We start from the raw sequence: 25,570 nt of genomic DNA on the forward strand, positions 1-25,570 counted from the left end.
ATAGGCCCCAGGGTGCCCCCTGGCCCTCCACCTAAGGGCCCCTGACCCCAGCAAGCTACCCAGGGGTCCACCTCTCTTCCTGGACTTGCAGTATAGGCCACAGGGTGCTCCCTATCCCTCCACCTAGGAGCCCCTGACCCCAGCAAGCTACCCAGGGTCTACTGCCTCTCCCTAGACTTCTAGTAAAGGCCCCAGGGTGCCCCCTTGCCCTCCACCAAGGGGTCTCTGACCCCAGCAAGCTACCCAGGGGTCCACCTCTCTCCCTGATCTTGCAGTATAGGCCCCAGGGTGTCCCCTGGCCCTCCACCTAGGGGCCCCTTACCCCAGCAAGCTACCCAGGGGTCCACCTCTCTTCCTGGACTTGCAGTATAGGCCCCAGGGTGCCCCCTTGCACTACACCTAGGGGTCTCTGACCCCAGCAAGCTACCCAGGGGTCCACCTCTCTCCCTGGACTTGCAGTATAGGCCCCAAGGTGCCCCCTGGCCCTACACCTAGGAGTCTCTGACCCCAGCAAGCTACTCAGGGGTCCACCTCTCTCCCTGGACTTGCAGTATAGGCCCCAGGGTGCCCCCTTGCCCTTCTCCTAGGGGTCTTTGACCCCAGCAAGCTACCCAGGGGTCCACCTCTCTCCTTGGACTTGTAGCGTAGGCCCCAGGGTGCCCCCTGGCCCTCCACCTAGGGGCTTCTGACCCCAGCAAGCTACCTAGGGGTCCACCTCTCTCCTTGGACCAGCAGTATATGCCCCACTGTGCCCCCTGGCCCTCCGTCTAGGGGCCTCTGACCCCAGCAAGCTACCCAGGGGTCCACCTCTCTCCCTGGACTTGCAGTATAGGCCCCAGGATGCCCCTTTGCACTCTATCTAGGGGTGTCTGACCCCAGCAAGCTTCCCAGGGGTCCACATCTCTCCCTGGACTTGCAGTGTAGGCCCCAGGGTGCCCCCTTGAACTCCACCTAAGGGCCCCTGACCCCAGCAAGCTACGCAGGTGTCCGCCTCTTTTCCTGGAATTGCAGTGTAGGCCTCAGGGTGCCCCCTTGCCCTCCACCTAAGGGCCCCTGACCCCAGCAAGCTACCCAGAGGACCAGCTCTCTCCCTGGACTTGCAGTATAGGCCCCAGAGTGCCCCTGGCCCTCCACCTAAGGGCCCATGAGCCCAGCAAACTAACCAGGGGTCCACCTCTCTCCCTGGACTTGCAGTATAGGCCCCACGGTTACCCCTGGCCCTCCATCCAGGTGCCCCTGACCCCATCAAGCTACCCAGGGGTCCATGTCTATCCCTGGACTTGCAGTGTAGGCCCAAGGATGCCCCCTGGTCCTCCACCTAGGGGCCCCTTACCCCAGCAAGCTACCCAGGGGTCCACCTCTCTCCTTGGACTTACAGTATAGGCCCCATGGTGCCCCCTTGCACCCCACCTAGGGGCTTCTAACCCCAGCAAGCTACCCAGAGGACCAGCTCTCTCCCTGTACTTGCAGTAAAGTGCCCAGGGTGCGCCCTGGCCCTCCACCTAAGGGCCTATGAGCCCAGCAAACTAATCAGGGGTCCACCTCTTTCCCTGGACTTGCAGTATAGGCCCCAGGGTTACCCCTGGCCCTCCATCTAGGTGCCCCTGACCCAAGCAAGCTTCCCAGGGGTCCACATCTCTTCCTGGACTTGCAGTATAGGCCCCAGGGTGCCCCCTGGCCCTCCACCAAAGGGCCCCTGACCCCAGCAAGGTACCCAGGGGTCTACCTCTATCCCTGGACATGCAGTGTAGGCCCCAGGGTGCCCCCTTGCCCTCCACCTAAGGGCCCCTGACCCCAGCAAGCTTCCCAGGGGTCCACCTCTATCCTTGGACTTGCAGTATAGGCCCCAGGGTGCGCCCTGGCCTTCCACCTAGGGGAATCTGACCCCAGCAAGCTACCCATGGTCCACTTCCCTCCCTTGACTTCCATTAAAGGCCCCAGGGTGCCCCCTTACCCTCCACCTAGGGGTCTTTGACCCCAGCAAGCTACCCAGTGGTCCACCTCTCTCCCTGGTCTTGCAGTAAAGGCCTCAGGGTGCCCCCTGGCCCTAATCCTAGGGGTGCCTTACCCCAGCAAGCTACCCAGGGGTCCACCTCTCTCCCTGGACATGCAGTATAGGCCCCAGGTTGCCCCCTTGCCCTCCACCTAAGGGCCCCTGACCCCAGCAAACTGCCCAGGGGTCCACCTCTCTCCCTGGACTTGCAGTATAGGCCCCAAAGTGCCCCCTGGCCCTACACCTAGGGGTCTCTGACCCCAGCAAGCTACCCAGGGGTCCATCTCTCTCACTGGACCAGCGGTATAGGTCCCAGTGTGCCCCCTGGCCCTCCACTTAGGGGCCTCTGACCCCAGCAAGCTACCCAGGTGTCCACCTCTCTCCCTGGACTTGCAGTATAGGCCCCAGGGTGCCCATTTGCACTCTATCTAGGGGTCTCTGACCCCAGCTAGCTCTCCAGGGGACCACCTCTATCCCTGGACATGCATTGTAGGCCCCAGGGTGCCCGCTTGCCCTCCACCTAAGGGCCCCTGACCCCAGCAAGCTACCCAGGTGTCCGCCTCTTTTCCTTGAATTGCAGTATAGGCCCCAGGGTGCCCCTGGCCCTCCACCTAAGGGCCCATGAGCCAAGCAAACTACCCAGGGGTCCACCTCTCTTCCTGGACTTGCAGTATAGGCCCCAGGGTGCCCCCTGGCCCTCCATCTAGGTGCTCCTGACCCCAGCAAGCTACCCAGGGGTCCATTTGCCCCTGAATGCCCTCTCGCCCTCCACCTAGGGGCCTCTGACCACAGCAAGCTACCCAGTGGTCCACCTCTCTCCCTGGTCTTGCAGTATAGGCCCCAGGGTGCCCCCTTGCCCTCCACCTAGGGGTCTGTGACCACAGCAAGCTACCCAGTGGTCAACCTCTCTCCCTGGTCTTGCAGTATAGGCCACAGGGTGCCCCCTTGCCCTCCACCTAAGGGCCCCTGACCCTAGCAAGCTACCCAGGGGTCCACATCTCTTCCTGGACTTGCAGTATAGGCCCCAGGGTGCCCCCTGGCCATCCACCTAAGGGCCCCTGACCCCAGCAAGCTACCCAGGGGTCCACCTCTCTCCCTGGACTTGAAGTATAGGCCCCAGGGTGCCCCCTTGCCCTCCACCTAGGGGTCTCTGACCACAGCAAGCTACCCAGTGGTCCATCTCTCTCCCTGGTCTTGCAGTATAGGCCCCAGTGTGCCACTGGCACTCCATTTAGGGGCCTATGACCCCAGCTAGCTACCCAGGGGTCCACCTCTATCCCTGGACTTGCAGTGTAGGCCCAAGAAAGCCCCCTGGCCCTCCACCTGGGGGCCTCTGACCCCAGCAAGCTACCAAAGGGGTCCACCTCTCTCCCTGGACTTGAAGTGTAGGCCCCAGGGTGCCCCCTTGCCCTCCACCTAAGGGCCCCTGACCCCAGCAAGCTACCCAGGGGTCCACCTCTCTCCCTGGACTTGCAGTATAGGCCCCAGGGTGCCCCCTTGCACCCCACCTAGGGGCTTTTGACCCCAGCAAGCTACCCAGAGAATCAGCTCTCTCCCTGGACTTGCAGTATAGGCCCCAGGGTGCCCCTGGCCTTCCACGTAAGGGCCCATGAGCCCAGCAAACTAACCAGGGGTCCACCTCTCTCCCTGGACTTGCAGTATTGGCCCCAGGGTTACCCCTGGCCCTCCATCTAGGTGCCACTGACCCCAGCAAGCTACCCAGGGGTCCGTGTCTATCCCTGGACTTGCAGTGTAGGCCCCAGGATGCCCCCTGGCCCTCCACCTAGGGGCCTCTGACCCCAGCAAGCTACCCAGGGGTCCACCTCTCTTCCTGGACTTGCATTATAGAAACCAGGGTGCCACCTGGCCCTCCACCTAAGGGCCCCTGACCCCAGCAAATACCCAGGGGTCCACCTCTCTCCCTGGACTTGCAGTATAGGCCCCAGGGTGCCCCTGGCACTCCACTTAGGGGCCTATGACCCCAGCAAGCTACCCAGGGGTCCACATCTCTTTCTGGACTTACAGTATAGGCCCCAGGGTGCCCCCTGGCCCTCCACCTAAGGGTCCCTGACCCTAGCAAGCTACCCAGGGGTCCACCTCTCTCCCTGGACTTGCAGTATAGGCCCCAGGGTGCCCCCTTGCCCTCCAACTAGGGGTCTCTGACCCCGGCAAGCTACCCAGGGGTCCACCTCTCTCCCTGGACTTGCAGTGTAGGCCCAAGGGTGCCCCCTGGCACTCCACCTGGGCGCCTCTGACCCCAGCAATTTACCCAGGGGTCCACCTCTCTCCCTGGACTTGCAGTGGAGGCCCCAGGGTGCCCCCTTGCCCTCCACCTAGTGGTCTCTGACCCCAGCAAGCTACCCAGGGGTCCACCTCTCTCCCTGATCTTGCAGTATAGGCCCCAGGGTGCCCCCTGGCCCTCCACCAAGGGGCTTCTGAACCCAGCAAGCTACCCAGGGGTCCACCTCTCTTCCTGGACATGCAATATAGGCCCCATAGTGCCTCCTGGCCCTCCACCTAGGGGCCTCTGACACCAGCAAGCTACCCAGGGGTCCACCTCTTTCCCTGGACTTGCAGTGTAGGCCCCAGGGTGCCCCCTTGCCCTCTTCCTAGGGGCCCCTTACCCCAGCAAGCTACCCAGGGGTCCACCTCTCTCCCTGGACTTGCAGTAAAGGCCCCAGGGTGCCCCCTTGCACCCCACCTAGGGGCTTCTGACCCCAGCAAGCTACCCAGAGGACCAGCACTCTCCCTGGACTTGTAGTATAGGCCCCAGGGTGTCCCTGGCCCTCCACGTAAGGGCCCATGAGCCTAGCAAACTAACCAGGGGTCCACCTCTCTCCCTGGACTTGCAGTATAGGCCCCAGGGTTAGCCCTGGCCCTCCATCTAGGTGCCCCTGACCCCAGCAAGCTACCCAGGGTTTCGTGTCTATCCCTGGACTTGCAGTGTAGGCCCCAGGATGCCCCCTGGCCCTCCACCTAGGGGCCTCTGACCCCAGCAAGCTACCCAGGGGTCCACCTCTCTTCCTGGACTTACAATTATAGGCCCCAGGGTGCCACCTTGCCCTCCACCTAAGGGCCCCTGACCCATGCAAGTTACCCAGGGGTCTACCTCTCTCCCTGGACATGCAGTGTAGGCCCCAGGGTGCCCCCTTGCCCTCCACCTAAGGGATCCTGACCCCAGCAAGCTACCCAGGGGTCCACCTCTCTCCCTGGACTTGCAGCGTAGGCCCCAGGGTGCCCCCTTGACCTCCACCTAGGGGCCTATGACCCCAGCAAGCTACCCAGGGGTCCACATATCTTCCTGGACTTGCAGTATAGGCTCCAGGGTGCCCCCTGGCCCTCCACCTAAGGGCCCCTGACCCATGCAAATTACCCAGGGGTCTACCTCTCTCCCTGGACATGCAGTGTAGGCCCCAGGGTGCCCCCTTGCCCTCCACCTAAGGGATCCTGACCCCAGCAAGCTACCCAGGGGTCCACCTCTCTCCCTGGACTTGCAGTGTAGGCCCCAGGGTGCCCCCTTGACCTCCACCTAAGGGCCCCTGACCCCAGCAAGCTACCCAGGGGTCCACCTCTCTCCTTGGACTTGCAGTATAGGCCCCAAGGTGCCCCCTTGCACCCCACCTAGGGGCTTCTGTCCCCAGCAAGCTACAAAGGGGTCCACCTCTCTCCCTGGACTTGCAGTGTAGGCCCAAGGGTGCCCCCTGGCACTCCACCTGGGGGCCTCTGACCCCAGCAAGCTACCCAGGGGTCCACCTCTCTCCCTGGACTGGCAGTGGAGGCCCCAGGGTGCCCCCTTGCAATCCACCTAGGGGTCTCTGACCCCAGCAAGCTACCCAGGGGTCCACCTCTCTCCCTGATCTTGCAGTATAGGCCCCAGGGTGCCCCCTGGCCCTCCACCTAAGGGCCCCTGACCCCAGCAAGCTACCCAGGGGTCCACCTCTCTTCCTGGACTTGCAGTATAGGCCATAGGGTGCTCCCTATCCCTCCACCTAGGAGCCCCTGACCCCAGCAAGCTACCCAGGGTCTACTTCCTCTCCCTAGACTTCTAGTAAAGGCCCCAGGGTGCCCCCTTGCCCTCCACCAAGGGGTCTCTGACCCCAGTAAGCTACCCAGGGGTCCACCTCTCTCCCTGATCTTGCAGTATAGGCCCCAGGGTGTCCCCTGGCCCTCCACCTAGGGGCCCCTTACCCCAGCAAGCTACCCAGGGGTCCACCTCTCTTCCTGGACTTGCAGTATAGGCCCCAGGGTGCCCCCTTGCACTACACCTAGGGGTCTCTGACCCCAGCAAGCTACCCAGGGGACCACCTCTCTCCCTGGACTTGTAGTATAGGCCCCAAGGTGCCCCCTGGTCCTACACCTAGGAGTCTCTGACCCCAGCAAGCTACTCAGGGGTCCACCTCTCTCCCTGGACTTGCAGTATAGGCCCCAGGGTGCCCCCTTGCCCTTCTCCTAGGGGTCTTTGACCCCAGCAAGCTACCCAGGGGTCCACCTCTCTCCTTGGACTTGTAGCATAGGCTCCAGGGTGCCCCCTGGCCCTCCACCTAGTTGCTTCTGACCCCAGCAAGCTACCCAGGGGTCCACCTCTCTCCTTGGACCAGCAGTATATGCCCCACTGTGCCCCCTGGCCCTCCGCCTGGGGGCCTCTGACCCCAGCAAGCTACCGGGGGTCCACCTCTCTCCCTGGATTTGCAGTATAGGCCCCAGGATGCCCCTTTGTACTCTATCTAGGGGTCTCTGACCCCAGCAAGCTACCCAGCGGTCCACCTCTCTCCCTGGACTTGCAGTGTAGGCCCCAGGTTGCCCCTGGCCCTCCACCTAAGGGCCCATGAGCCCAGCAAACTAACCAGGGGTCCACCTCTCTCCCTGGACTTGCAGTATAGGCCCCAGGGTTACCCCTGGCCCTCCATCTAGGTGCCCCTGACCCCATCAAGCTACCCAGGGGTCCATGACTATCCCTGGACTTGCAGTGTAGGCCCCAGGATGCCCCCTGGTCCTCCACCTAGGGGCCTCTGACCCCAGCAAGCTACCCAGGGGTCCACCTCTCTTCCTGGACTTGCAGTATAGGCCCCAGGGTGCCACCTGGCCCTCCACCTAGGGGCCTCTGACCCCAGCAAGCTACCCAGGGGTCCACCTCTCTCCCTGGACTTGCAGTATAGGCCCCAGTGTGCCCCTGGCACTCCATTTAGGGGCCTCTGACCCCAGCTAGCTACCCAGGGGTCCACCTCTTTCCCTGGACTTGCAGTGTAGGCCCAAGGGTGCCCCCTGGCTCTCACACTGGGGGCCTCTGACCCCAGCAAGCTACCAAGGGGTCCACCTCTTTCCCTGGACTTGAAGTGTAGGCCCCTGGGTGCCCCCTTGCCCTCCACCTAAGGGCCCCTGACCCCAGCAAGCTACCCAGGGGTCCACCTCTCTCCCTGGACTTGCAGTATAGGGCCCAGGGTGCACCCTGGCCTTCGACCTAGGGGAATCTGACCCCAGCAAGCTACCCAGGGTCCACTTCCCTCCCTGGACTTCCATTAAAGGCCCCAGGGTGCCCCCTTGCCCTCCACCTAGGGGTCTCTGACCACAGCAAGCTACCCAGTGGTCCACCTCTCTCCCTGGTCTTGCAGTATAGGCCCCAGGGTGCCCCCTGGCCCTACTCCTAGGGGCCCCTTACCCCAGCAAGCTACCCAGGGGTCCACCTCTCTCCCTGGACTTGCAGTATAGGCCCCAGGGTGCCCACTTGCACCCCACTTAGGGGCTTTTGACCCCAGCAAGCTACCCAGAGAACCAGCTCTCTCCCTGAACTTGCAGTATAGGCCCCAGGGTGCCCCATGGCCCTCCACTCAAGGGACCATGAGCCCAGCAAAATAACCAGGGGTCCACCTCTCTCCCTGGACTTGCAGTATAGGCCCCAGGGTTACCCCTGGCCCTCCATCTAGGTGCCCCTGATCCCAGCAAGCTACCCAGGGGTCCGTGTCTATCCCTGGACTTGCAGTGTAGGCCCCAGGATGCCCCCTGGCCCTCCACCTAGGGGCCTCTGACCCCATTAAGCTACCCAGAGGTCCACCTCTCTTCCTGGACTTGCATTATAGACCCCAGGGTGCCACCTGGCCCTCCACCTAAGGGCCCCTGTCCCCAGCAAGCTACCCTGGGGTCCACCTCTCTCCCTGGACTTGCAGTATAGGCCCCAGGGTGCCCCTGGCACTCCACTTAGGGGCCTACGACCCCAGCAAGCTACCCAGGGTCCACTTCCCTCCCTGGACTTCCAATAAAGGCCCCAGGGTGCCCCCTTGCCCTCCAACTAGGGGTCTCTGACCCCAGCAAGCTACCCAGGGGTCCACCTCTCTCCCTGGACTTGCAGTGTAGGCCCGAGGGTGCCCCCTGGCACTCTACATGGGGGCCTCTGACCCCAGCAATTTACCCAGGGTCCACCTCTCTCCCTGGACTTGCAGTGGAGGCCCCAGGGTGCCCCCTTGCCCTCCATCTAGGGGTCTCTGACCCCAGCAAGCTACCTAGGGGTCCATGTCTGTCCCTGGACTTGCAGTGTAGGCCCCAGGATGCCCCCTGGTCCTCCACCAAGGGGCCTCTGACCCCAGCAAGCTACCCAGGGGTCCACCTCTCTTCCTGGACTTGCAGTATAGGCCCCAGGGTGCCACCTGGCCCTCCACCTAAAGGCCCCTGACACCAGCAAGCTACCCAGGGGTCCACCTCTCTCCCTGGACTTGCAGTATAGGCCCCAGTGTGCCCCTGGCACTCCATTTAGGGGCCTCTGACCCCAGCAAGCTACCCAGGGGTCCACATCTCTCCCTGGACATGCAGTGTAGGCCCCAGGATGCCCCCTTGCCCTCCACCCAAGGGATCCTGACCCCAGCAAGCTACCCAGGGGTCCACCTCTCTCCCTGGACTTGCAGTGTAGGCCCCAGGGTGCCCCCTTGACCTCCACCTAAGGGCCCCTGACCCCAGCAAGCTACCCAGGGGTCCACCTCTCTCCTTGGACTTGCAGTATAGGCCCCAGGGTGCCCCCTTGCACCCCACCTAGGGGCTTCTGTCCCCAGCAAGCTACCCAGTGGTCCACCTCTCTCCCTGGACTTGCAGTGTAGGCCCAAGGGTGCCCCCTGGCACTCCACCTGGGGGCCTCTGACACCAGCAAGCTACCCAGGGGTCCACCTCTCTCCCTGGACTTGCAGTGGAGGCCCCAGGGTGCCCCCTTGCCCTCCACCTAAGGGATCCTGACCCCATCAAGCTACCCAGGGGTCCATGTCTATCCCTGGACTTGCAGTGTAGGCCCCAGGATGCCCCCTGGTCCTCCACCTAGGGGTCTCTGACCCCAGCAAATTACCCAGGGGTCCACCTCTCTCCCTGGACTTGCAGTATAGGCCCCAGGGTGCCCCTGGCACTCCACTTAGGTGGCCTATGACCCCAGCAAGCTACCCAGGGGTCCACATCTCTTCCTGGACTTACAGTATAGGCCCCAGGGTGCCCCCTGGCCCTCCACCTAAGGGCCCCTGACCCTAGCAAGCTACCCAGGGGTCCACCTCTCTCCCTGGACTTGCAGTATAGGCCCCAGGGTGCGCCCTGGCCTTCCACCTAGGGGTCTCTGACCTTAGCCAGCTACCCAGGGTCCACTTCCCTCCCTGGACTTCCATTAAAGGCCCCAGGGTGCCCCCTTGCCCTCCACCTGGGGGCCTCTGACCCCAGCAATTTACCCAGGGGTCCACCTCTCTCCCTGGACTTGCAGTGGAGGCCCCAGGGTGCCCCCTTGCCCTCCACCTAGGGGTCTCTGACCCCTGCAAGCTACCCAGGGGTCCACCTCTCTCCCTGATCTTGCAGTATAGGCCCCAGGGTGCCCCCTGGCCCTCCATCTAGGGGCTTCTGAACCCAGCAAGCTACCCAGGGGTCCACCTCTCTCCCTGGACCAGCAGTATAGGCCCCATTGTGCCTCCTGGCCCTCCACCTAGGGGCCTCTAACCCCAGCAAGCTACCCAGGGGTCCACCTCTCTCCCTGGACTTGCAGTGTAGGCCCCAGGGTGCCCCCTTGCCCTCCACCTAAGGGCCCCTGAATCCAGCAAGCTACCCAGGGGTCCACCTCTCTCCCTGGTCTTGCAGTATAGGCCCCAGGGTGCCCCCTGGCCCTCTTCCTAGGGGCCCCTTACCCCAGCAAGCTACCCAGGGGTCCACCTCTCTCCCTGGACTTGCAGTATAGGCCCCAGGGTGCCCCCTTGCACCCCACCTAGGGGCTTCTGACCCAAGCAAGCTACCCAGAGGACCAGCTCTCTCCCTGGACTTGCAATATAGGCCCCAGGGTGCCCCTGGCCCTCCACGTAAGGGCCCATGAGCCCAGCAAACTAACCAGGTGTCCACCTCTCTCCTTGGACTTGCAGTATAGGCCCCAGGGTTACCCCTGGCCCTCCATCTAGGTGCCCCTGACCCCAGCAAGCTACCCAGGGTTCCGTGTCTTTCCCTTGACTTGCAGTGTAGGCCCCAGGATGCCCCCTGGCCCTCCACCTATGGGCCTCTGACCCCAGCAAGCTACCCAGGGGTCCACCTCTCTTCCTGGACTTCCATTATAGTTCCCAGGGTGCCACTTGGCCCTCCACCTAAGGGCCCCTGACCCCAGCAAGCTACCCAGGGGTCCACCTCTCTCCCTGGACTTGCAGTGTAGGCCCCAGGATGCCCCCTGGTCCTCCACCTAGGGGCCTCTGACCCCAGCAAGCTACCCAGGGGTCCACCTCTCTTCCTGGACTTGCAGTATAGGCCCCAGGGTGCCACCTGGCCCTCCACCTAGGGGCCCCTGACCCCAGCAAGCTACCCAGGGGTCCACCTCTCTCCCTGGACTTGCAGTATAGGCCCCAGTGTGCCCCTGGCACTCCATTTAGGGGCCTCTGACCCCAGCTAGCTACCCAGGGGTCCACCTCTCTCCCTGGACTTGCAGTGTAGGCCCAAGGGTGCCCCCTGGCTCTCACACTGGGGGCCTCTGACCCCAGCAAGCTACCAAGGGGTCCACCTCTTTCCCTGGACTTGAAGTGTAGGCCCCTGGGTGCCCCCTTGCCCTCCACCTAAGGGCCCCTGACCCCAGCAAGCTACCCAGGGGTCCACCTCTCTCCCTGGACTTGCAGTATAGGGCCCAGGGTGCACCCTGGCCTTCGACCTAGGGGAATCTGACCCCAGCAAGCTACCCAGGGTCCACTTCCCTCCCTGGACTTCCATTAAAGGCCCCAGGGTGCCCCATTGCCCTCCACCTAGGGGTCTCTGACCACAGCAAGCTACCCAGTGGTCCAACTCTCTCCCTGGTCTTGCAGTATAGGCCCCAGGGTGCCCCCTGGCCCTACTCCTAGGGGCCCCTTACCCCAGCAAGCTACCCAGGGGTGCACCTCTCTCCCTGGACTTGCAGTATAGGCCCCAGGGTGCCCACTTGCACCCCACTTAGGGGCTTTTGACCCCAGCAAGCTACCCAGAGAACCAGCTCTCTCCCTGAACTTGCAGTATAGGCCCCAGGGTGCCCCCTGGCCCTCCACTCAAGGGACCATGAGCCCAGCAAAATAACCAGGGGTCCACCTCTCTCCCTGGACTTGCAGTATAGGCCCCAGGGTTACCCCTGGCCCTCCATCTAGGTGCCCCTGATCCCAGCAAGCTACCCAGGGGTCCGTGTCTATCCCTGGACTTGCAGTGTAGGCCCCAGGATGCCCCCTGGCCCTCCACCTAGGGGCCTCTGACCCCATTAAGCTACCGAGAGGTCCACCTCTCTTCCTGGACTTGCATTATAGACCCCAGGGTGCCACCTGGCCCTCCACCTAAGGGCCTCTGTCCCCAGCAAGCTACCCTGGGGTCCACCTCTCTCCCTGGACTTGCAGTATAGGCCCCAGGGTGCCCCTGGCACTCCACTTAGGGGCCTACGACCCCAGCAAGCTACCCAGGGTCCACTTCCCTCCCTGGACTTCCAATAAAGGCCCCAGGGTGCCCCCTTGCCCTCCAACTAGGGGTCTCTGACCCCAGCAAGCTACCCAGGGGTCCACCTCTCTCCCTGGACTTGCAGTGTAGGCCCGAGGGTGCCCCCTGGCACTCTACATGGGGGCCTCTGACCCCAGCAATTTACCCAGGGTCCACCTCTCTCCCTGGACTTGCAGTGGAGGCCCCAGGGTGCCCCCTTGCCCTCCATCTAGGGGTCTCTGACCCCAGCAAGCTACCTAGGGGTCCATGTCTGTCCCTGGACTTGCAGTGTAGGCCCCAGGATGCCCCCTGGTCCTCCACCAAGGGGCCTCTGACCCCAGCAAGCTACCCAGGGGTCCACCTCTCTTCCTGGACTTGCAGTATAGGCCCCAGGGTGCCACCTGGCCCTCCACCTAAAGGCCCCTGACCCCAGCAAGCTACCCAGGGGTCCACCTCTCTCCCTGGACTTGCAGTATAGGCCCCAGTGTGCCCCTGGCACTCCATTTATGGGCCTCTGACCCCAGCAAGCTACTCAGGGGTCCACATCTCTCCCTGGACATGCAGTGTAGGCCCCAGGGTGCCCCCTTGCCCTCCACCCAAGGGATCCTGACCCCAGCAAGCTACCCAGGGGTCCACCTCTCTCCCTGGACTTGCAGTGTAGGCCCCAGGGTGCCCCCTTGACCTCCACCTAAGGGCCCCTGACCCCAGCAAGCTACCCAGGGGTCCACCTCTCTCCTTGGACTTGCAGTATAGGCCCCAGGGTGCCCCCTTGCACCCCACCTAGGGGCTTCTGTCCCCAGCAAGCTACCCAGTGGTCCACCTCTCTCCCTGGACTTGCAGTGTAGGCCCAAGGGTGCCCCCTGGCACTCCACCTGGGGGCCTCTGACCCCAGCAAGCTACCCAGGGGTCCACCTCTCTCCCTGGACTTGCAGTGGAGGCCCCAGGGTGCCCCCTTGCCCTCCACCTAAGGGATCCTGACCCCATCAAGCTACCCAGGGGTCCATGTCTATCTCTGGACTTGCAGTGTAGGCCCCAGGATGCCCCCTGGTCCTCCACCTAGGGGTCTCTGACCCCAGCAAATTACCCAGGGGTCCACCTCTCTCCCTGGACTTGCAGTATAGGCCCCAGGGTGCCCCTGGCACTCCACTTAGGGGCCTATGACCCCAGCAAGCTACCCAGGGGTCCACATCTCTTCCTGGACTTACAGTATAGGCCCCAGGGTGCCCCCTGGCCCTCCACCTAAGGGCCCCTGACCCTAGCAAGCTACCCAGGGGTCCACCTCTCTCCCTGGACTTGCAGTATAGGCCCCAGGGTGCGCCCTGGCCTTCCACCTAGGGGTCTCTGACCTTTGCCAGCTACCCAGGGTCCACTTCCCTCCCTGGACTTCCATTAAAGGCCCCAGGGTGCCCCCTTGCCCTCCACCTGGGGGCCTCTGACCCCAGCAATTTACCCAGGGGTCCACCTCTCTCCCTGGACTTGCAGTGGAGGCCCCAGGGTGCCCCCTTGCCCTCCACCTAGGGGTCTCTGACCCCTGCAAGCTACCCAGGGGTCCACCTCTCTCCCTGATCTTGCAGTATAGGCCCCAGGGTGCCCCCTGGCCCTCCATCTAGGGGCTTCTGAACCCAGCAAGCTACCCAGGGGTCCACCTCTCTCCCTGGACCAGCAGTATAGGCCCCATTGTGCCTCCTGGCCCTCCACCTAGGGGCCTCTAACCCCAGCAAGCTACCCAGGGGTCCACCTCTCTCCCTGGACTTGCAGTGTAGGCCCCAGGGTGCCCCCTTGCCCTCCACCTAAGGGCCCCTGAATCCAGCAAGCTACCCAGGGGTCCACCTCTCTCCCTGGTCTTGCAGTATAGGCCCCAGGGTGCCCCCTGGCCCTCTTCCTAGGGGCCCCTTACCCCAGCAAGCTACCCAGGGGTCCACCTCTCTCCCTGGACTTGCAGTATAGGCCCCAGGGTGCCCCCTTGCACCCCACCTAGGGGCTTCTGACCCAAGCAAGCTACCCAGAGGACCAGCTCTCTCCCTGGACTTGCAATATAGGCCCCAGGGTGCCCCTGGCCCTCCACGTAAGGGCCCATGAGCCCAGCAAACTAACCAGGTGTCCACCTCTCTCCTTGGACTTGCAGTATAGGCCCCAGGGTTACCCCTGGCCCTCCATCTAGGTGCCCCTGACCCCAGCAAGCTACCCAGGGTTCCGTGTCTTTCCCTGGACTTGCAGTGTAGGCCCCAGGATGCCCCCTGGCCCTCCACCTATGGGCCTCTGACCCCAGCAAGCTACCCAGGGGTCCACCTCTCTTCCTGGACTTCCATTATAGTTCCCAGGGTGCCACTTGGCCCTCCACCTAAGGGCCCCTGACCCCAGCAAGCTACCCAGGGGTCCACCTCTCTCCCTGGACTTGAAGTATAGGCCCCAGGGTGCCCCCTTGCCCTCCACCTAGGGGTCTCTGACCACAGCAAGCTACCCAGGGGTCCATCTCTCTCCCTGGTCTTGCAGTATAGGCCCCAGGATGCCCCCTTGCACCCCACCTAGGGGCTTCTGACCCTGGCAAGCTACCCAGGGGTCCACCTCTCTCCCTGGACTTGCAGTATAGGCCCAAGGGTGCCCCCTGGCACTCCACCTGGGGGCCTCTGACCCCAGAAAGCTACCCAGGGGTCCATCTCTCTCCCTGGACTTGCAGTATAGGCCCCAGGGTGCCCCTGGCACTCCACTTAGGGGCCTATGACCCCAGCAAGCTACCCAGGGGTCCACCTCTCTCCCTGGACTTGCAGTATAGGCCCCAGGGTGCGCCCTGGCCTTCCACCTAAGGGAATCTGACCCCAGCAGGCTACCCAGGGTCCACTTCCCTCCCTGGACTTCCATTAAAGGCCCCAGGGTTCCCCCTTTCCCTCTAACTAGGGGTCTCTGACCCCAGCAAGCTACCCAGGGGTCCACCTCTCTCCCTAGACTTGCAGTGTAGACCCAAGGGTGCCCCCTGGCCCTCCACCTGGGGGCCTCTGACCCCAGCAAGCTACCCAGGGGTCCACCTCTCTCCCTGGACTTGCAGTGTAGGCCCCAGGGTGCCCCCTTGCCCTCCATTTAAGGACCCCTGACCCCAGCAAGCTACCCAGGGGTCCACATCTCTTCCTGTACTTGCAGTAAAGGCCCCAGGGTGCCCCCTTGCACCCCACCTAGGGGCTTCTGACCCCAGCAAGCTACCCAGAGGACCAGCACTCTCCCTGGACTTGTAGTATAGGCCCCAGGGTGTCCCTGGCCCTCCACGTAAGGGCCCATGAGCCCAGCAAACTAACCAGGGGTCCACCTCTCTCCCTGGACTTGCAGTATAGGCCCCAGGGTTAGCCCTGGCCCTCCATCTAGGTGCCCCTGACCCCAGCAAGCTACCCAGGGTTTCGTGTCTATCCCTGGACTTGCAGTGTAGGCCCCAGGATGCCCCCTGGCCCTCCACCTAGGGGCCTCTGACCCCAGCAAGCTACCCAGGGGTCCACCTCTCTTCCTGGACTTACAATTATAGGCCCCAGGGTGCCACCTTGCCCTCCACCTAAGGGCCCCTGACCCCAGCAAACTACCCAGGGGTCCACCTCTCTCCCTGGACTTGCAGTATAGGCCCCAGGGTGCCCCCTTGCACCCCACCTAGGGGCCTATGAACCCAGCAAGCTACCCAGGGGTCCACATATCTTCCTGGACTTGCAGTATAGGCCCCAGGGTGCCCCCTGGCCCTCCACCTAAGGGCCCCTGACCCATGCAAGTTACCCAGGGGTCTACCTCTCTCCCTGGACATGCAGTGTAGGCCCCAGGGTGCCCCCTTGCCCTCCACCTAAGGGATCCTGACCCCAGCAAGCTACCCAGGGGTCCACATCTCTTCCTGTACTTGCAGTATAGGCCCCAGGGTGCCCCCTGGCCTTCCACCTAAGGGCCCCTGACCCCAGGAAGCTACCCAGGGGTCCACCTCTCTCCCTGGACATGCAGTGTAGGCCCCAGGGTGCCCCCTTGCCCTCCACCTAAGGGATCCTGACCCCAGCAAGCTACCCAGGGGTCCACCTCTCTCCCTGGACTTGCAGTGTAGGCCCCAGGGTGCCCCCTTGCCCTCCACCTAAGGGCCCCCCTCCCCAGCAAGCTACCCAGAGGACCAGCTCTCTCCCTGGACTTGCAGTATAGGCCGCAGGGAGCCCCTGGTCCTCCACCTAAGGGCCCATGAGCCCAGCAAACTAACCAGGGGTCCACCTCTCTCCCTGGACTTGCAGTATAGGCCCCAGGGTTACCCCTGGCCCTCCATCTAGGTGCCCCTGACCCCTTCAAGCTACCCAGGGGTCCACCTCTCTCCCTGGACTTGCAGTATAGGCCCCAGGGTGCCCCCTGGCACTCCACTTAGGGGCCTATGACCCCAGCAAGCTACCCAGGGGTCCACATCTCTTCCTGGACTTGCAGTATAGGCCCCAGGGTGCCCCCTGGCCCTCCACCTAAGGGCCCCTGACCCTAGCAAGCTACCCAGGGGTCCACCTCTCTCCCTGGACTTGCAGTATAGGCCCCAGGGTGCGCCCTGGCCTTCCACCTAGGGGAATCTGACCCTAGCAAGCTACCCAGGGTCCACTTCCCTCCCTGGACTTCCATTAAAGGCCCCAGGGTGCCCCCTTGCCGTCCAACTAGGGGTCTCTGACCCCGGCAAGCTACCCAGGGGTCCACCTCTCTCCCTGGACTTGCAGTGTAGGCCCAAGGGTGCCCCCTGGCACTCCACCTGGGGGCCTCTGACCCCAGCAATTTACCAAGGGGTCCACCTCTCTCCCTGGACTTGCAGTGCAGGCCCCAGGGTGCCCCCTTGCCCTCCACCTAGTGGTCTCTGACCCCAGCAAGCTACCCAGGGGTCCACCTCTCTCCCTGATCTTGCAGTATAGGCCCCAGGGTGCCCCCTGGCCCTCCACCAAGGGGCTTCTGAACCCAGCAAGCTACCCAGGGGTCCACCTCTCTCCCTGGACATGCAATATAGGCCCCATAGTGCCTCCTGGCCCTCCACCTAGGGGCCTCTGACACCAGCAAGCTACCCAGGGGTCCACCTCTTTCCCTGGACTTGCAGTGTAGGCCCCAGGGTGCCCCCTTGCCCTCTTCCTAGGGGCCCCTTACCCCAGCAAGCTACCCAGGGGTCCACCTCTCTCCCTGGACTTGCAGTAAAGGCCCCAGGGTGCCCCCTTGCACCCCACCTAGGGGCTTCTGACCCCAGCAAGCTACCCAGAGGACCAGCACTCTCCCTGGACTTGTAGTATAGGCCCCAGGGTGTCCCTGGCCCTCCACGTAAGGGCCCATGAGCCCAGCAAACTAACCAGGGGTCCACCTCTCTCCCTGGACTTGCAGTATAGGCCCCAGGGTTAGCCCTGGCCCTCCATCTAGGTGCCCCTGACCCCAGCAAGCTACCCAGGGTTTCGTGTCTATCCCTGGACTTGCAGTGTAGGCCCCAGGATGCCCCCTGGCCCTCCACCTAGGGGCCTCTGACCCCAGCAAGCTACCCAGGGGTCCACCTCTCTTCCTGGACTTACAATTATAGGCCCCAGGGTGCCACCTTGCCCTCCACCTAAGGGCCCCTGACCCCAGCAAACTACCCAGGGGTCCACCTCTCTCCCTGGACTTGCAGTATAGGCCCCAGGGTGCCCCCTTGCACCCCACCTAGGGGCCTATGACCCCAGCAAGCTACCCAGGGGTCCACATATCTTCCTGGACTTGCAGTATAGGCCCCAGGGTGCCCCCTGGCCCTCCACCTAAGGGCCCCTGACCCATGCAAGTTACCCAGGGGTCTACCTCTCTCCCTGGACATGCAGTGTAGGCCCCAGGGTGCCCCCTTGCCCTCCACCTAAGGGATCCTGACCCCAGCAAGCTACCCAGGGGTCCACCTCTCTCCCTGGACTTGCAGTGTAGGCCCCAGGGTGCCCCCTTGACCTCCACCTAAGGGCCCCTGACCCCAGCAAGCTACCCAGGGGTCCACCTCTCTCCTTGGACTTGCAGTATAGGCCCTAAGGTGCCCCCTTGCACCCCACCTAGGGGCTTCTGTCCCCAGCAAGCTACAAAGTGGTCCACCTCTATCCCTGGACTTGCAGTGTAGGCCCAAGGGTGCCCCCTGTCACTCCACCTGGGGGCCTCTGACCCCAGCAAGCTACCCAGGGGTCCACCTGTCTCCCTGGACTTGCAGTGGAGGCCCCAGGGTGCCCCCTTGCCCTCCACCTAGGGGTCTCTGACCCCAGCAAGCTACCCAGGGGTCCACCTCTCTCCCTGATCTTGCAGTATAGGCCCCAGGGTGCCCCCTGGCCCTCCACCTAAGGGCCCCTGACCCCAGCAAGCTACCCAGGGGTCCACCTCTCTTCCTGGACTTGCAGTATAGGCCACAGGGTGCTCCCTATCCCTCCACCTAGGAGCCCCTGACCCCAGCAAGCTACCCAGGGTCTACTTCCTCTCCCTAGACTTCTAGTAAAGGCCCCAGGGTAACCCCTTGCCCTCCACCAAGGGGTCTCTGACCCCAGTAAGCTACCCAGGGGTCCACCTCTCTCCCTGATCTTACAGTATAGGCCCCAGGGTGTCCCCTGGCCCTCCACCTAGGGGCCCCTTACCCCAGCAAGCTACCCAGGGGTCCACCTCTCTTCCTGGACTTGCAGTATAGGCCCCAGGGTGCCCCCTTGCACTACACCTAGGGGTCTCTGACCCCAGCAAGCTACCCAGGGGTCCACCTCTCTCCCTGGACTTGTAGTATAGGCCCCAAGGTGCCCCCTGGTCCTACACCTAGGAGTCTCTGACCCCAGCAAGCTACTCAGGGGTCCACCTCTCTCCCTGGACTTGCAGTATAGGCCCCAGGGTGCCCCCTTGCCCTTCTCCTAGGGGTCTTTGACCCCAGCAAGCTACCCAGGGGTCCACCTCTCTCCTTGGACTTGTAGCATAGGCTCCAGGGTGCCCCCTGGCCCTCCACCTAGGGGCTTCTGACCCCAGCAAGCTACCCAGGGGTCCACCTCTCTCCTTGGACCAGCAGTATATGCCCCACTGTGCCCCTGGCCCTCCGCCTGGGGGCCTCTGACCCCAGCAAGCTACCCAGGGGTCCACCTCTCTCCCTGGATTTGCAGTATAGGCCCCAGGATGCCCCTTTGTACTCTATCTAGGGGTCTTTGACCCCAGCAAGCTACCCAGGGGTCCACCTCTCTCCCTGGACTTGCAGTGTAGGCCCCAGGGTGCCCCTAGCCCTCCACCTAAGGGCCCATGAGCCCAGCAAACTAACCAGGGGTCCACCTCTCTCCCTGGACTTGCAGTATAGGCCCCAGGGTTATCCCTGGCCCTCCATCTAGGTGCCCCTGACCCCATCAAGCTACCCAGGGATCCATGACTATCCCTGGACTTGCAGTGTAGGCCCCAGGATGCCTCCTGGTCCTCCACCTAGGGGCCTCTGACCCCAGCAAGCTACCCTGGGGTCCACCTCTCTTCCTGGACTTGCAGTATAGGCCCCAGGGTGCCACCTGGCCCTCCACCTAAAGGCCCCTGACCCCAGCAAGCTACCCAGGGGTCCACCTCTCTCCCTGGACTTGCAGTATAGGCCCCAGTGTGCCCCTGGCACTCCATTTAGGGGCCTCTGACCCCAGCAAGCTACCCAGGGGTCCACATCTCTCCCTGGACATGCAGTGTAGGCCCCAGGGTGCCCCCTTGCCCTCCACCCAAGGGATCCTGACCCCAGCAAGCTACCCAGGGGTCCACCTCTCTCCCTGGACTTGCAGTGTAGGCCCCAGGGTGCCCCCTTGACCTCCACCTAAGGGCCCCTGACCCCAGCAAGCTACCCAGGGGTCCACCTCTCTCCTTGGACTTGCAGTATAGGCCCCAGGGTGCCCCCTTGCACCCCACCTAGGGGCTTCTGTCCCCAGCAAGCTACCCAGGGGTCCACCTCTCTCCCTGGACTTGCAGTGTAGGCCCAAGAGTGCCCCCTGGCACTCCACCTGGGGGCCTCTGACCCCAGCAAGCTACCCAGGGGTCCACCTCTCTCCAATGACTTGCAGTGGAGGCCCCAGGGTGCCCCCTTGCCCTCCATCTAAGGAATCCTGACCCCATCAAGCTACCCAGGGGTCCACATCTCTCCCTGGACATGCAGTGTAGGCCCCAGGGTGCCCCCTGGCCCTCCACCTAAGGGCCCCTGACCCTAGCAAGCTACCCAGGGGTCCATCTCTCTCCCTGGACTTGCAGTATAGGCCCCAGGGTGCGCCCTGGCCTTCCACCTAGGGGTCTCTGACCCTAGCCAGCTACCCAGGGTCCACTTCCCTCCCTGGACTTCCATTAAAGGCCCCAGAGTGCCCCCTTGCCCTCCAACTAGGGGTCTCTGACCCCGGCAAGCTACCCAGGGGTCCACCTCTCTCCCAGGACTTGCAGTGTAGGCCCAAGGGTGCCCCCTGGCACTCCACCTGGGGGCCTCTGACCCCAGCAAGCTACCCAGGGGTCCACCTCTCTCCATGGACTTGCAGTGGAGGCCCCAGGGTGCCCCCTTGCCCTCCACCTAAGGGATCCTGACCCCATCAAGCTACCCAGGGGTCCATGTCTATCCCTGGACTTGCAGTGTAGGCCCCAGGATGCCCCCTGGTCCTCCACCTAGGGGTCTCTGACCCCAGCAAATTACCCAGGGGTCCACCTCTCTTCCTGGACTTGCAGTATAGGCCCCAGGGTGCCACCTGGCCCTCCACCTAAGGGCCCCTGACCCCAGCAAGCTACCCAGGGGTCCACCTCTCACCCTGGACTTGCAGTATAGGCCCCAGTGTGCCCCTGGCACTCCATTTAGGGGCCTATGACCCCAGCTAGCTTCCCAGGGGTCCACCTCTCTCCCTGGACTTGCAGTGTAGGCCCAAGGGAGCCCCCTGGCCCTCCACCTGGGGGCCTCTGACCCCAGCAAGCTACCCAGGGGTCCACCTCTCTCCCTGGTCTTGCAGTATAGGCCCCAGGTTGCCCCCTGGCCCTCTTCCTAGGGGCCCCTTACCCCAGCAAGCTACCCAGGGGTCCACCACTCTCCCTGGACTTGCAGTGTAGGCCCCAGGGTGCCCCCTTGCCCTCCACCTAAGGGCCCCTGAATCCAGCAAGCTACCCAGGGGTCCACCTCTCTCCCTGGACTTGCAGTATAGGCCCCAGGGTGCCCCCTTGCACCCCACCTAGGGGCTTCTGACCCAAGCAAGCTACCCAGAGGACCAGCTCTCTCCCTGGACTTGCAGTATAGGCCCCAGGGTGCCCCTGGCCCTCCACGTAAGGGCCCATGAGCCCAGTAAACTAACCAGGGGTCCACCTCTCTCCGGGACTTGCAGTATAGGCCCCAGGGTTACCCCTGGCCCTCCATCTAGGTGCCCCTGACCCCAGCAAGCTACCCAGGGTTCCGTGTCTATCCCTGGACTTGCAGTGTAGGCCCCAGGATGCCCCCTGGCCCTCCACCTATGGGCCTCTGACCCCAGCAAGCTACCAAGGGGTCCACCTCTCTTCCTGGACTTGCATTATAGTTCCCAGGGTGCCACCTGACCCTCCACCTAAGGGCCCCTGACCCCAGCAAGCTACCCAGGGGTCCACCTCTCTCCCTGGACTTGAAGTATAGGCCCCGGGTGCCCTCTGCCCTCCACCTAGGGGTCTCTGACCACAGCAAGCTACCCAGTGGTCCATCTCTCTCCCTGGTCTTGCAGTATAGGCCCCAGGGTGCCCCCTTGCACCCCACCTAGGGGCTTCTGACCCTGGCAAGCTACCCAGGGGTCCACCTCTCTCCCTGGACTTGCAGTGTAGGCCCAAGGGTGCCCCCTGGCACTCCACCTGGGGGCCTCTGATCCCAGCAAGCTACCCAGGGGTCCACCTCTCTCCCTGGACTTGCAGTGGAGGCCCCAGGGTGCCCCCTTGCCCTCCACCTAGGGGTCTCTGACCCCAGCAAGCTACCCAGGGGACCACCTCTCTCCCTGATCTTGCAGTATAGGCCCCAGGGTGCCCCCTGGCCCTCCACCTAGGGGCTTCTGAACCCAGCAAGCTACCCAGGGGTCCACCTCTCTCCCTGGACCAGCAGTATAGGCCCCATTGTGCCTCCTGGCCCTCCACCTAGGGGCCTCTGACCCCAGCAAGCTACCCAGGGGTCCACCTCTCTCCCTGGACTTGCAGTGTAGGCCCCAGGGTGCCCCCTGGCCCTCCACCTAAGGGCCCCTGACCCCAGCAAGCTACCCAGGGGTCCATCTCTCTCCCTGGACTTGCAGTATAGGCCCCAGGGTGCCCCTGGCACTCCACTTAGGGGCCTATGACCCCAGCAAGCTACCCAGGGGTCCACCTCTCTCCCTGGACTTGCAGTATAGGCCCCAGGGTGCGCCCTGGCCTTCCACCTAAGGGAATCTGACCCCAGCAGGCTACCCAGGGTCCACTTTCCTCCCTGGACTTCCATTAAAGGCCCCAGGGTGCCCCCTTGCCCTCTAACTAGGGGTCTCTGACCCCAGCAAGCTGCCCAGGGGTCCACCTCTCTCCCTGGACTTGCAGTGTAGACCCAAGGGTGCCCCCTGTCCCTCCACCTGGGGGCCTCTGACCCCAGCAAGCTACCCAGGGGTCCACCTCTCTCCCTGGACTTGCAGCGGAGGCCCCAGAGTGCCCCCTTGCCCTCCACCTAGGGGTCTCTGACCCCAGCAAGGTACCCAGGGGTCCACCTCTCTCCCTGATCTTGCAGTATAGGCCCAAGGTTGCCCCCTGGCCCTCCACCTAGGGGCTTCTGAACCCAGCAAGCTACCCAGGGGTCCACCTCTCTCCCCGGACCAGCAGTATAGGCCATATTGTGCCTCCTGGCCCTCCACCTAGGGGCCTCTGACCCCGGCAAGCTACCCAGGGGTCCACCTCTCTCCCTGGACTTGCAGTGTAGGCCCAAGATGCCCCCTGGCACTCCACCTGGGGGCCTCTGACCCCAGCAATTTACCCAGGGGTCCACCTCTCTCCCAGGACTCGCAGTGGAGCCCCAGGGTGCCCCCTTGCCCTCCACCTAGAGGTCTCTGACCCCAGCAAGCTACCCAGGGGTCAACCTCTCTCCCTGATCTTGCAGTATAGGCCCCAGTGTGCCCCCTGGCCCTCCACCTAGGGGCTTCTGAACCAAGCAAGCTATCCAGGGGTCCACCTCTCTCCCTGGACCAGCAGTATAGGCCCCAGGGTGCCCCCTGGCCCTCCACCTAGGGGCGTCTGAACCCAGCAAGCTACCCAGGGGTCCCCCACTCTCCCTGGACCAGCAGTATAGGCCATATTGTGCCTCCTGGCCCTCCACCTAGGGGCCTCTGACTCCAGAAAGCTACCCAGGGGTCCACCTCTCTCCCTGGACTTGCAGTGTAGGCCCCAGGGTGCCCCCTTGCCCTCCATCTAAGGGCCCCTTACCCCAGCAAGCTACCCAGGGGTCCACATCTCTTCCTGTACTTGCAGTATAAGCCCCAGGGTGCCCCCTGGCCCTCCACCTAAGGGCCCCTGACCCTGGCAAGCTACCCAGGGGTCCACCTCTCTCCCTGGACTTGCAGTGTAGGCCCAAGGGTGCCCCCTGGCACTCCACCTGGGGGCCTCTGATCCCAGCAAGCTACCCAGGGGTCCACCTCTCTCCCTGGACTTGCAGTGGAGGCCCCAGGGTGCTACCTTGCCCTCCACCTAGGGGTCTCTGACCCCAGCAAGCTACCCAGGGGACCACCTCTCTCCCTGATCTTGCAGTATAGGCCCCAGGGTGCCCCCTGGCCCTCCACCTAGGGGCTTCTGAACCCAGCAAGCTACCCAGGGGTCCACCTCTCTCCCTGGACCAGCAGTATAGGCCCCATTGTGCCTCCTGGCCCTCCACCTAGGGGCCTCTGACCCCAGCAAGCTACCCAGGGGTCCACCTCTCTCCCTGGACTTGCAGTGTAGGCCCCAGGGTGCCCCCTGGCCCTCCACCTAAGGGCCCCTGACCCCAGCAAGCTACCCAGGGGTCCATCTCTCTCCCTGGACTTGCAGTATAGGCCCCAGGGTGCCCCTGGCACTCCACTTAGGGGCCTATGACCCCAGCAAGCTACCCAGGGGTCCACCTCTCTCCCTGGACTTGCAGTATAGGCCCCAGGGTGCGCCCTGGCCTTCCACCTAAGGGAATCTGACCCCAGCAGGCTACCCAGGGTCCACTTTCCTCCCTGGACTTCCATTAAAGGCCCCAGGGTGCCCCCTTGCCCTCTAACTAGGGGTCTCTGACCCCAGCAAGCTGCCCAGGGGTCCACCTCTCTCCCTGGACTTGCAGTGTAGACCCAAGGGTGCCCCCTGTCCCTCCACCTGGGGGCCTCTGACCCCAGCAAGCTACCCAGGGGTCCACCTCTCTCCCTGGACTTGCAGTGGAGGCCCCAGAGTGCCCCCTTGCCCTCCACCTAGGGGTCTCTGACCCCAGCAAGGTACCCAGGGGTCCACCTCTCTCCCTGATCTTGCAGTATAGGCCCAAGGTTGCCCCCTGGCCCTCCACCTAGGGGCTTCTGAACCCAGCAAGCTACCCAGGGGTCCACCTCTCTCCCCGGACCAGCAGTATAGGCCATATTGTGCCTCCTGGCCCTCCACCTAGGGGCCTCTGACCCCGGCAAGCTACCCAGGGGTCCACCTCTCTCCCTGGACTTGCAGTGTAGGCCCAAGATGCCCCCTGGCACTCCACCTGGGGGCCTCTGACCCCAGCAATTTACCCAGGGGTACACCTCTCTCCCAGGACTTGCAGTGGAGCCCCAGGGTGCCCCCTTGCCCTCCACCTAGAGGTCTCTGACCCCAGCAAGCTACCCAGGGGTCAACCTCTCTCCCTGATCTTGCAGTATAGGCCCCAGTGTGCCCCCTGGCCCTCCACCTAGGGGCTTCTGAACCAAGCAAGCTATCCAGGGGTCCACCTCTCTCCCTGGACCAGCAGTATAGGCCCCAGGGTGCCCCCTGGCCCTCCACCTAGGGGCGTCTGAACCCAGCAAGCTACCCAGGGGTCCCCCTCTCTCCCTGGACCAGCAGTATAGGCCATATTGTGCCTCCTGGCCCTCCACCTAGGGGCCTCTGACTCCAGAAAGCTACCCAGGGGTCCACCTCTCTCCCTGGACTTGCAGTGTAGGCCCCAGGGTGCCCCCTTGCCCTCCATCTAAGGGCCCCTTACCCCAGCAAGCTACCCAGGGGTCCACATCTCTTCCTGTACTTGCAGTATAAGCCCCAGGGTGCCCCCTGGCCCTCCACCTAAGGGCCCCTGACCCTGGCAAGCTACCCAGGGGTCCACCTCTCTCCCTGGACTTGCAGTGTAGGCCCCAGGGTGCCCCCTTGCCCTCCACCTAAGGGATCCTGACCCCAGCAAGCTACCCAGGGGTCCACCTCTCTCCCTGGACTTGCAGTGTAGGCCCCAGGGTGCCCCCTTGCCCTCCACCTTAGGGCCCCCCTCCCCAGCAAGCTATCCAGAGGACCAGCTCTCTCCCTGGACTTGCAGTGTAGGCCGCAGGGTGCCCCTGGCCCTCCACCTAAGGGCCCATGAGCCCAGCAAACTAACCAGGGGTCCACCTCTCTCCCTGGACTTGCAGTATAGGCCCCAGGGTTACCCCTGGCCCTCCATCTAGGTGCCCCTGACCCCATCAAGCTACCCAGGGGTCCACCTCTCTCCCTGGACTTGCAGTATAGGCCCCTGGCCCCCTGGCCCTCCACCTAAGGGCCCCTGACCCTAGCAAGCTACCCAGGGGT

This window comes from Danio rerio, chromosome 21 (assembly GCF_049306965.1).
Source record: "Danio rerio strain Tuebingen ecotype United States chromosome 21, GRCz12tu, whole genome shotgun sequence".
NCBI classification, from domain to species: domain Eukaryota; kingdom Metazoa; phylum Chordata; class Actinopteri; order Cypriniformes; family Danionidae; genus Danio; species Danio rerio.